The 11811-nt window shown below is 48.4% G+C and overlaps 1 non-coding gene across 1 annotated transcript; it reads right to left on the bottom strand.

The window, feature by feature from the left end:
- Positions 1 to 10823: 10823 nt before the first annotated feature.
- LOC136490359 (small nucleolar RNA R71) lies at positions 10824 to 10930 on the bottom strand. Its single transcript, XR_010767647.1, has one exon. It is a non-coding gene; the product is annotated as a small nucleolar RNA R71 (small nucleolar RNA).
- Positions 10931 to 11811: the final 881 nt, after the last annotated feature.

Raw genomic sequence — 11811 nt, 5'->3', positions numbered from 1 at the left:
CTGCCAAAAGCCGTGTAACTTCTACCCTAATCGCCTCCTTTTTGTCGCGAGTGAACCGTCGTAGCTTCTGCTTGATAGGTTTGGCCTTGCTGTTGACATTCAGGAAGTGCTCGATCAAGTTCCAGGGTACACCGGGCATGTCAGCAGGTTTCCATGCGAACACTTCCATGTTGCTCCTCAAGAACCTGACGAGCGTGTCTTCCTATTTGGGATCCAGGTTGGCCCCGATAAGGGCCATTTTGCTAGGATCGCCGTCGACCAGCTAGATCACCTTGTGCTCCTTGGACTTGATGTTCTTGCGTGGAGCCTCGAGCTCTGGGATCTCCAGGTGGTCGGCCGAGGTCTTCTTGGCATCGAGCATGGTCTCGCCCATGCGAATAGAGAGGTCGTGAGCCTCTGCTATTTTGAAGCTATTGTCCTCACAAGTATAAGCTGTGTATACGATGCCCCTGAGGGTTAGAACTCCTTTCTCTATAGGCATCTTGAGCACCAGATACCTATAATGAGGTATGGCCATGAACTTGGTGAGCGATGGTCGACCAAAAATAGCATGGTAGGTGCCGTCGAAGTCAGCGACCACGAATTTGACGTAGTCGGTGCGGAAGTGGTCCGGGGTCCCAAATTGCACATGTAGCGTGATCTGCCCAAGAGGTGTAGAGCTCTGTTTGGGGAGAACACCCCAGAACTATGTCTCGTACAGCTTGAGATCCGCCTAGGTTATCTTCAGGGCGGGCAGACTGTTCTTGAACAGTATATCGATGGAGCTACCACCGTCAATCAGCACTCTATCGAACTGAACCTTATTGATGCAAGGATCAAGGACCAGGGGAAAACGTCCTGGCTCAGGTATTGTGGCCCATTGGTCCTTTCTACTGAAAGAGATCTCGTGGTGAGACCATGGAGGGAGCCGCGGATCGGTGAGGAGGTTATCGGTGTTGGCCACGTTCAAGCAAGCACGGGCGAGCAGCTTGCGTTCTCGTTTGGTCTCGATGGACACTTTGCCTCCGATGATGGTGTGCATGTGATCGGTTGGCTTGACGTACTTGTGACGGGATCTGCGTCTTCATCGTTGTTGTCCTTGTTGCGTTGTTCCCCTGCGTCGTTAGGCTTGTCGAATGTATCTGGAGCCTGTTGACTTGTGTAGATAGACTTGAGAATGCGGCAATTCTCCATGGTATGGTTTGACTTGGGATGGAGCTAGCAGGGCTCTTTCAATGCTTTAGCGTAGTCGTCTTTGTAGTTACGACATCCGCCACCTTTTTTAACTGTGTTGACCTCGCCGTCGTCTTCCCGAGCACGCTTGCCCCTGTAATCGTCATGGCGGTTACGCCACTGATTACGTTGGTCGTGGTGGTCGCGGGAGTCGTTGCGCTTGTTGCGGCGGTCAAAATTATCGTTCCGACCATGGTTGCCGCGGTAGTCGTCGCGGTGTGGGGGGTGGTCGGAGCGTGGAACCCTTGCTGCTTCTTCGATAATTATCTTTTTAGCATCATCGGCGTCCGCATATTTCTTAGCAGTGGCCAGGAGTGCTGTGACCGATTTAGGCCTCTTGCGCAGGAGCTTGTCCCTTAGGGCATCGTGGAAGCAGAGGCCAGTGATGAAAGCCTCGATTGCCTCGTTGTTGGAGATTGATGGGACCTTGATGCGCATCTTCGAGAAACACCGGACATACTCGCGCAGTGGCTCATCTTTTCGATCTCAAATTCATTGCGGATCATATTTGTTGCTGGGTTGCTCGCAAGTAGCAATGAAGTTGTCGATGAATGCTTGCTTGAGCCCTTGCCAAGAATTAAAGTAGTTTGCCAGCAAGCTGACCAGCCATTGGTGACCTGCATGGCCAACAGCGATTGAGAAGTAGTTAGACATGACGTGCTCATTAGCCATGGCTGATATGCACATAGTTTCGTAGAGCATGACCCATAATTCGGGGTTCTCCTTGCTGTCATACTTCTGAAGTTTCTCGAGCTTGAAGTTCTTGGGCCATATGACTTGGTGAAGGTGTGGAGTAAACTGCTTCAAACCCGGTGGGCCGTGGGCAGTGTCGTATTCCATACGGCGATAGTTTTCGTGGGATGCATGATTGTTGGCTCTCTGGTTGATGCGAGCGCGCAAATCACGTCCTCCGAGGTAATGGCGAAGATCGTTATTGCCATCGTGGCGATCTCAGTTGCCATCTAGATTAGCCCTGCGACCGTGGTTATCGCGATGATTGTCGTGGTTGTCTCAGCGGTTATCATCTCAGACGTCGTGGCGGTTGTCCTCCCGATGGTGGTTGTCAACCCAACCACCATCATGGCCACCGTTTCTGCCTTGATGGTAGTCTGATGGGTCGTTGTTGCACGAGCCACGTTGGTTGGGTGGCTGTGAGCGACTTGAGTACTGGCGGCTATGGCTTGACTCGACTGAGACAGATGGAGCCCGAGCTTGATTTACAATCTCTGTGGTCTGGGCCATAGCAGCCGTCAGATAGGCTTGTATTTCATCGTGAACTGCTTGGGTTTCTGGGGTATTGGGTAGCCATTGCATCATCGCCATAGCAACGGCTACATTGGCGCTTGGAGTCCTGAAGACCTATTTGTCCCCCACCCTATCGAAAGCATTGTTGAGGTCGCGTGGCTGGACCCTTATGCGTTGTGCCTCCTCTTCTGCCTCGGCTTCGATTTGTCGGCGATTAAACCGATCAATATTGCGTGCTTCACGTGCAATCCTTTCTTGCTCAGTTTTGCCAACTGCTGGTGGCTCGTCGTTGCTGACAACATTGATCAAATCCCCTCGCCTTGGTGGGAAAGACGGGAATTGGGGGAACCTCGGAGCGTGGTCTGGGATATCCAGATCGTAATCGATGCCTTCATTGTCGTGATGTTGAAGCTCAGTGTGGACAGAGGCATTAGATGCGATGCCAGATGAGGAGCTGGAGTCATCATCTTGGACCATGTGGATGGATCCTTCTTGATAATCCTCAATCCGGATCATGTTGACAAAGTTGCTTGGCCTCGGCCGAGGCTGATGTACAAAACACAGATCCGAGCAGCATTGTATGTTATACGCGTAGTTGGAGGTAGCGTTTCGTAGGCCATAGGGCTAGGCCTGGTAGTTCTCCGTCAAGGCTTCGTACTCGGAGAGCCGAAGGCCCGCCGCGGAGGCTGGCTGGCGACGAGCGGAGCGCCCTTCAGGAGTAGATATGACCACGAGATTTGTACCAAGTCATGTAGGACAGCTGGCCCGAGCTAGTCTAGTAGATCTATTGTGGGGAGTGGCTACCTGCTCATTAGGTTGACTTTGAATTACACTTACCAGAGCTAGGGTTTCAGCGAGTTTGGTGCCGACCCGATCGATGGAGTCGAGCAAGTCGGTGTTGTCGATCTGCTTCCCTTTGTAGCGGGGGAGCGAACGATGGGTTGTCAGCGTGGCTGAAGATGATGCAGGTGTGGTCGGAGCCAGGTGCGCCATGGTCGGAGCCAGATGTACCGTGGTCGGAGCCGGATCCATTATGGTCGGAGCTGTATCCACCGTGGTCGGAGCCGCATCCAAGCTGGTCGGAGCCGTAGCTGATGCAAGTGAAGCAGTGGTCGACATAGATTGAATCCGCGCCTCCTCCGTAGTCATGGCGATGAAGTCATCAGAGCCGGTGGCCTAGGTGATCTAGTCGACGGTGAACGTGAGGCCGTTCGGCGTAGCCACGGAGCCGGAGATGATGACCATCTTGTTTGCTTGGAGAGCAGTACGCACACCCCCTACCTGGCACGCCACTATCGACGAAATATGGTTGGCAGTCTACCTAGGGGTATGCCTAAGGTAGTAGATTATCGGCAGATAGGTATGCAAGCCACAAACAAGACGGGGACGCAAGACAGACATGAGGTTTTATCTAGGTTCGGCCACCAAGAAGGCATAATACCTACGTCCTGCGTCTGATTGTATTGTTGTATGTCAATGAGAGATGTTTTTTAGAGGGGTCCCCTGCCCACCTTATATAGTCCGAGGGGCAGGGTTATAGATCTAGAAACTAATCCTAGTCAGTTACAATTGCCATAGGTGGCTGAATAAGGATTCCTATTCTAACCGACCAAGATCTTGCTTGACTGCCAAATCTGCCTTGACTCCTTGCGCAAGACTCCGAACAAGTTGGCTGGGCCACGCGTCGTCTTTTGGTGGACCAGTCCCACTGATTCGGGCCGGCCCAAGCTTAGCCGTAAGGGTATAGGGGTTAATACCGCCACACAAACCTCTTACTCCTGTTATATTCAAATGCCACTAGTTTTATCCTGGAGTAACGAGACGGACCCCTAAGCTTGGGCTAGTCAAGATTCAATAGGATTCCGTCTATCTAGGAAAAAATGTCTACATTGTGGCTCAATAGGCCGTCCAGGTTTATTATACGTCATACGCGTGCAAAGACGCTGAGCATCTTAAGGGTTGGTCTATTGTGCACAAGGTATCGCCACACGGTAAACTACCTATCCCAAACGATGAAGATTACAACTTCAACCCAAACACATGTGATGGAGAGTTCTATCAAGAAGAGGGGCTACAAGGGAGGTTTGACATAGACTTAACAGAAGAGATAGGAATGGAAGTAGACAATGAAAGGGATGATGACAAGGACGCTGGAGACGAGGTGCGAAATCTGAAGGACATACAAATGCTTGAGCGATTATGTTTAGGCAATGACAATGAAGACAACATTCCTCCTTCGGATAGTGTTGATGAGTTGGACAATGTTGATAGTGATGACGAGACCTACGATCCAGCTAATCTCAATCATGAAGATTATTTCTAATACATGTAATACTATGTTTTCTGTAATTATGTTTTGTTCATTTTTGCATATATTTCTAATACATGTATTACTATGTTTTTTATAATTATGTTTTGTTCATTTTTGCACCTATTTCTAATTACGTCTTGTTTTTCTTTTTTATTGCAGGTGATTGAACAAAGATGGCGGGCGACCGTCATAGGTTCGTGAACTCGATTTACCAAAGACCACGCCAGCTGCAGGAGGAGGCGGAGGGGCGGCGGAGGGATTAGACAAGAGGAGGAGGAGGAGGACCGTCAGCCGCAGGAGGGGGCTGTCTCCTCCCACGTCGCGTGATAGGAGCTGGAGGAGGAGGTGGCTCCTGTGGACGAGTCGGACGAGGAGCTGGTTCGGCAGACAGACGAGGAGGAGGAGGAGGGGGAGGTGGCAGGCACGGGTTCCGCTTCCTCCGACTCCTCTTCGAGTATGTACTTACGAGGTCCCGCGAGCCTCCCACAGGTTTCGCTTCCTCACCAATGCCCAGTGATTCGCCCCGAAGGGCAAAAGTAAGTAACTTTATATGTTATCACCACTACTTCATATGACATGATGAAAAAACTAATAATTTTTCTTAATCACTTGTGTAGGAACTGGGTGGTTGTGTCGGGTGGTAGCGCATGGCTTGTCAACGGCATCCTGGGTCTTCTATGCAGGCAACACTTCCCTTGCATTGTCACATACACATCGAAGATGGAGCCAGCCTACTCGTTTGACCACTACGCCGTCGCCCCTCGATGTGGAGTACCCCAACAAGGTGGCGCAGGTGAAGGCAGAGTTTTGGGTAAGTCTCCCTCGCACAACATTGCTCAATATGTCGCATTCATTGGACTTTTCTTGAAATAATGAATGGATACATCGCTTTTGTATGTAGACTTATTATAGATGCAAGGAGAGATTTGAGGCCAGGGCAGAGCAGGTGACTACCAAAGCCTGTAAAAAACTTATCACCTACATGCATCACGAGGTGCACATCTAGGCCATCATAACCTACAACGGGTTGAAGCTTGGAGAGAGGAAAACCAAGAAAGACGCAAGAGAGATGCAGCTGACCTGGGAGCAGTACCTTGAGGTAAATGAAGAACATCAATATTGATTCGTTTTGAGATTAAGTTGGTTGAATTTGATCTTCTTATATGTCCAATACTTGATGACAAGTAGATGATTCCCTGGTGGTGCCAAGCGTATCCTGAGTGCTGGGCGATGATGGTGGAGAGGTGGTTCACGGAGTTGTACCTCAAGATGCGCAGGGATGCCTAGGACCGTTGTTTGTAGATGCAAGGTCCAGCACACCATCAAGGTAGCCGCAGCCTCGCCGGATACAAACAAGCATGGGTACGCGAATTCATTTATCTACTGTGATGCTCAGTTCTGCTTGATTTCTAATCATCGTGCTGTCTTTCTCGCAGTCGGCGTCACATACTGGCCAGGCTTGCTCGGACTTCTAGGCATGGTGTATGGCCCACAAGAGCAAGGCGATGTCTGACGTCTCTTTCAACCTAGAGGACCCGCCCGAGGCATACATGAACCTGAGCGTCCACTCCCGCACCAGTGAGTACACTGAGGTGGCGAGGTCGCTCCATGGGTCAGACCACGATCCGAGCACCTAGGACTTCGATGGAGAGGCCGTCATGAGGGCGGGGCAAGGCAAGAAGCATGGGCGGTTCTGGCTTAGCGACGGCGTCATCGACACGGCCTCTACTCCCTCTCTCTCCTAGATCCGAGCACGGAGCACGAGCGAGAGCCCGGCCATTCGCACACGGCCAACCGCTGCACAGTGCCGGGTCGACGCACTCGAGGTTATTCCTATTTTACTCATCATACATTGATCTTTACACACCTTAATTAGCTTTGCATTACTGAAACATTGGAGTGAAATATTGCAGGCCTGGCTGGAACACGTCAGGAGCTGGAGGCCGGGTAGCAGAGGATGGCGGCCCAGCTGGAGGCCGAGTGGGCCGAGCAGCAGGCCCAGGCGCAGAGGCTGACGGACATTACGGAGTTCCTACAAGGTCTTGGGCAACATGTGGGCTTCTCTCTGCTAGCTGGGCTCCTGTGAGTATGAAAGTTTTTTACTTTCGCTTGTGCTATGCTTGTATGGCCTCTAACTTCCTAGATTAGCTATCCAAATAATCTTATCTCACATGCAATCTTTTCTCCTTTTTGCAGTCTCCATCTGACGGTGGTTTGAATAATCCACCTCATGCACCTCCGAATGATGGAGCTGGGCCTTCACCACAGTCGTAATGGCTGAGATGAGTGCACGTTGTATTTTTTTCATTTGTTGTAAACTTGGTGCTGGACTTGTGATGCACTTGTGGACTTTGATGGACTTGTGGATTTATTTGGATGGACTTGAGCACTTATTATTATATATGTGATATATATTGTGATAGATGTGATATGTGTGGATGGATGTGTGGATGGATGAGATATATATGTGATGGATGAGATATATATGTGATATACGTTTGTATGAATTTATTTGTCATGATGGAATGTAAAAAAAATTAAAAATTGCCGTTTTGGGACACTTTGCCGAGTGTTGCACTCGGCAAAGGACCCCGTTGTCGAGTGCCATGGTCACAGCACTCGGCAAAGCTGGAAAAATGGGCGCTCGGAAAACCATTTTTCCAGCTTTGCTAAGTGCCATGACCATGGCACTCGGCAAAGATTTTTTTAGAAAAAAAATAAAACATCTTTGCCGAGGGCCGGATAGAGGGCACTTGGCAAAGAATTTTTTTTTAAAAATAAAAATCTTTGTCGAGTGCCTGCAGGGTTGGCACTCGGCAAAGCGACCGTCAACGGGCCAGCGCCGTGACGGTCGCTTTTCTTTGCCGAGCGCCCCCGAGGCTCTCGGCAAAGCCTTTGCCGAGTGCCCGATAAAAGACACTCGGCAAAGAGGGCTTTGCCGATCATTTTTTTACCGTGTGTTCTTTGTCAAGTGCCGCACTTGATGAAGGTTTTGTCGAGTACAATTTGATCTTTGTCGAGTGCCTCAAACACTCGACAAAGAACCTGAATCCAGTTGTGCCTGCCCCGTTGCATACTGAGGACCTGTACAAATAGCAGTCATATTAATTGCTGTAAAGGTGATACGTCAAGTAACATCGTCAAGATAGCACTGAACCTGGCATTTAAAATTTGCAAGTAACAACTATATATTGTGCATTTGGACCGTAGTGTATGCATTTAATTTTTGTCCATGCCCTTTTGTAGTTTAGCACAGATCCGGAAAGTTATTATATTAGGGCAAAAAGAATAAATTATAGTAGACGAAGAAAGGAGAACGTGTGCGTATTCCTCCCCAAGTAAGTGATATGACCACAGGGCTAAAATGATCATAACCAACTTCCATATATGTGTTACAATCCAGAAGCGCCGAACGACGAAGGAACACACAACTGCATGTAACGGCGCGGGCACGCGGCACGCACGTTTATATCCATCTGCAGCTAGTAGCTTGGCCTGCTTTCGATACGCAGCTCTGGGACGCAATGCCAGGAGAGGCTAGCAAACAGGCGTCGTCTGCGTGCTCCCGTGTTCAACGCATGTGTAGTACGTACACATGCATGCATACATGGACTGCACGTACGTGCGAAAGCAGCGGCTACTTAACATGTCCCCCAGCTCTATGCACAGGCGGCAGAACCCCGTGCGGACGGACGCTTCAGCCTTCATGATGATGCTGATCCTTGCTTGGCGTCTAGCCTCTTCCGGACGTGCGCGACGGTTCTGCTTTCGCATTATTTGATCGGTGAGCGTTACGTTTCCAGACGCTATACGTGTTCGCGCCCGGAACGCACGTAGAGGCACCTTACTTTTATGTGTGCATGTATGAGCACATACGTGCCACGCATGCGCCTGCGCGGTTGAGTGCCTGGGACAGCGGTCGGCGTCGTTATTATATATACGTGGACTGTCGATCTTCGAGAGCTAGGGCACGCACGTGTGGTAGCGTGTGGGGGCACGCGCAAGCTTGCTGGGTGGGAAGTCAGGTACTCAGGTTTACTGAAAGATAGCGCGGATATATACAGAAAGGGTTACCTAACTTTGATAGAATTTATAGAAAATAGAGGTATATTTATGACATCAAATTTAGTGTCATTAGGCACAAAATTTTGCTCAATTGGTGCCATAAATACTTACGCTTTCTTTCTATAAATTTGTTCACACTAAAAAAGTTTGAGCTAAGACAACTTTAGGACTTGATTTATTTAAAAATAGAGGATCGGAAGTGTGGTATATACAGAGTACAGAAACTTAGGGAGGGGAGCTAGGGGGAGAGGCAAAGACACCTCGCTTCTTCGGATAAATATGCAATACTAGATTATAATCCTAACTACTAAATTGTTGACAACAAAAAATGACCAAAGGGCTTTGCGATGATTTCATAACGATGCAGGGTCCTAAAACATATTTTGGATCAGTTGCATTAAGCTCCAGGAACAAAACGAGGAGAAAACAGCGCCTGCCTTGACAATGTCAGCTTAGCCAACTCCATGGGCTCAATAGGCCGGTTCATCATGCCAGTCGGCTTAGCCGCCCCCAAGTCAGGCTAATCCGACTGCCCCTGCTCCGGCCTAGCCACAGCGCCCTGGGCCCATGAAAACCGGCTTAATAGAGCTAAGATGAGGTGGTGGGAACTCGTCGTTCCTTCGGGTTTGCCCATATCGTATGCTTGTCGATTCATAGGGTCGGAGTCCCGGGAGATACGTACGGGTAGTTTCTTTATACACGGTCGTGGTGCTCGGGATATACGGGAACCTTCGAATGTGACGGTGCTCCACGGTTGAGGGGTAGGCGGCAGGTTGTGACAACCCTGTCCATCCCTTGTAATCCCCACGTTTGGGTATTCGTATAGGAGTTCGTAAATGCCTCTCGCGCTTGCTGGCAGACCAGTGCTTGGAGGACTCTCCGTCCATCTTACACTTAGGTCTAGGTCTAACCATGTATTTGTATGATCACATACTGTTCTTTGCATGACCATATTAGGACAAGCCTGCTCCAGTTAGGAAATATTCTTTTATTCTTTCTTTCTTATGTATCCTTGAGGTTGATCCAAGTATGTGTCACACTATCTTGAACCTATCATGACTTACCTTTATATTGAGTATTGGTCTAGTATACAATCACATTATCTTGTCCATGTCCCCATATAATCTTTTAAACTATGCCTTCCTTTGGAAAAATATAAATAACGATACCCTAAATACTTCTGGGTAAAATGCTACAACGATAATTTCGTGCGCTTGCGGATTCTTTCTGTAATCATTAAGAACTATCATCACGACATTTTTGGTGTCAATGCTAGGAAACACAAATCCTAGTAGTGACACTAAGAAACGCCAACAAGCATTTCAAGAAACGCCAACAAGCATTTCTGGCGCCGTTGCCGGGGAAGGCATAAGTTAAAAGATTCTAGTAGGACATGTCCATGATAATATGAATGTATAGTAGCCGTTACTCATGCAGGCTAATCTTTTGTGTTTTCTCCTATTGTGGATGAAAACAGAATAGTGTATGACCGGTTTTGTCTTATCAGAAAATTACACCAAAAATCCGAACGCACTCCTAAGGAAGAGTCGGTCCTGCACCGCTTCTTCTGCTACTCATCCAAAAAACCAACCAGTCACCCCCACACCATCTGCTACTACTGTTATGGCCAACAAGTCACTCCGCGAGTACTCCGTCCCCGTTGTTGCCTACATGCTCATTGGGCCTGCTGTCAACACAGGCACCAGAAACTTCGAACTCAGGACTGGGTTAATCACGATGGTGTAGGCAAACCCTTTCTATGGTTTGCCTAGTGAGGACGGAAACACGCATCTACAAACACTTCCTCGAGCTTTGCAACACCATCGTCATAAAAGACGTCGCACCAGAAAGCATCAAACTCCATATGTTTCCTTTCTCCCTCGTGGGGAAGGTGAACCAATGGTTCTACAAGGACAAGGAAGCTGTGAACACATGGGCGAAATGATCCACGGCGTTCATCGCTAAATTGTTCCCCATGGGCAAAACCAATGCCCTGAGGGGAAGAGTTTCCAATTTCTAATAGAATTTAATGGAATCTATTCCTAAGGCATGGGAAAGGCTATAGGAATACATCCAAGCATGCCCACACCATGGGATAGAAAGCTGGCTCGTGCTCTAGAATTTCTATGATGGGTACATTATTAACCCCCATGTCAAGAGGGCACATTGATGCCGCTGCTGGAGGAGCTTTCCTCTCACTCACCATCGATGGAGCTATAGCTCACATAAAAAGATGGTGTCAAATCAGAGCTAGAGCGAGGAAAGATCACAAACACTACAAAAAGGCATGCATACCGTGAAGGAGATGGACAAGCTTGCCGCAAAAATGGATCTATTAATGAAGAGGTTGGACGAGCGTGCCCACGAGAAAGAAGCAATGAAGGGCGCCATCAATGCCATAGACTTGCATATGACATGCGAAGACTGTGGCAATGTTGGACATTCGGGAAACGACTGGCCCGAGACCCGTGAGGACGCCACCTACATAAACAATGGGTTCCATCCACAAGGCAATAACGGGTAGAATAACCAATCATGTCCACCATTCAAAGGAGGTATTTCGAACTTCATTTCCAATTACAATTCTAATCAACCTTCCTTGAAAGATTTAGTCCTTAGGTCAAGCTAAAATTAAGGAAAATCTCACTTAAAAGATTATGTCAAATGATAAAATGCTAGAAAATATAAATACTAAAATTCAAGGTTTAACTTCTTCTATTAAGAACCAACTGAGCTTTAATAAAATGATTGAAACATAATTAGCTCAGATTGCTATAGCTATTCCTGTTGATAACAACGGGAAGATCTCGGGCAACCCAATAATTCCATTGAAAAAGTTAATGTGGTGACCACGAGGGGTGGTAAGTCCACTTGTGATCCACCAAATCCTAACCATTCTGTAGGAAAGGCAAAAGAGCGCCAAGAGGCAGAACCTTCAACAAAAACACAAAAAACAAGAGGAGGAAATGACACCCCAA

Source organism: Miscanthus floridulus, chromosome 10, assembly GCF_019320115.1.
Source record: "Miscanthus floridulus cultivar M001 chromosome 10, ASM1932011v1, whole genome shotgun sequence".
Taxonomy (NCBI): domain Eukaryota; kingdom Viridiplantae; phylum Streptophyta; class Magnoliopsida; order Poales; family Poaceae; genus Miscanthus; species Miscanthus floridulus.
The sequence above is the reverse complement of the archived record's forward strand: the minus strand, read 5'-3'. Positions and strand labels throughout refer to the sequence as shown.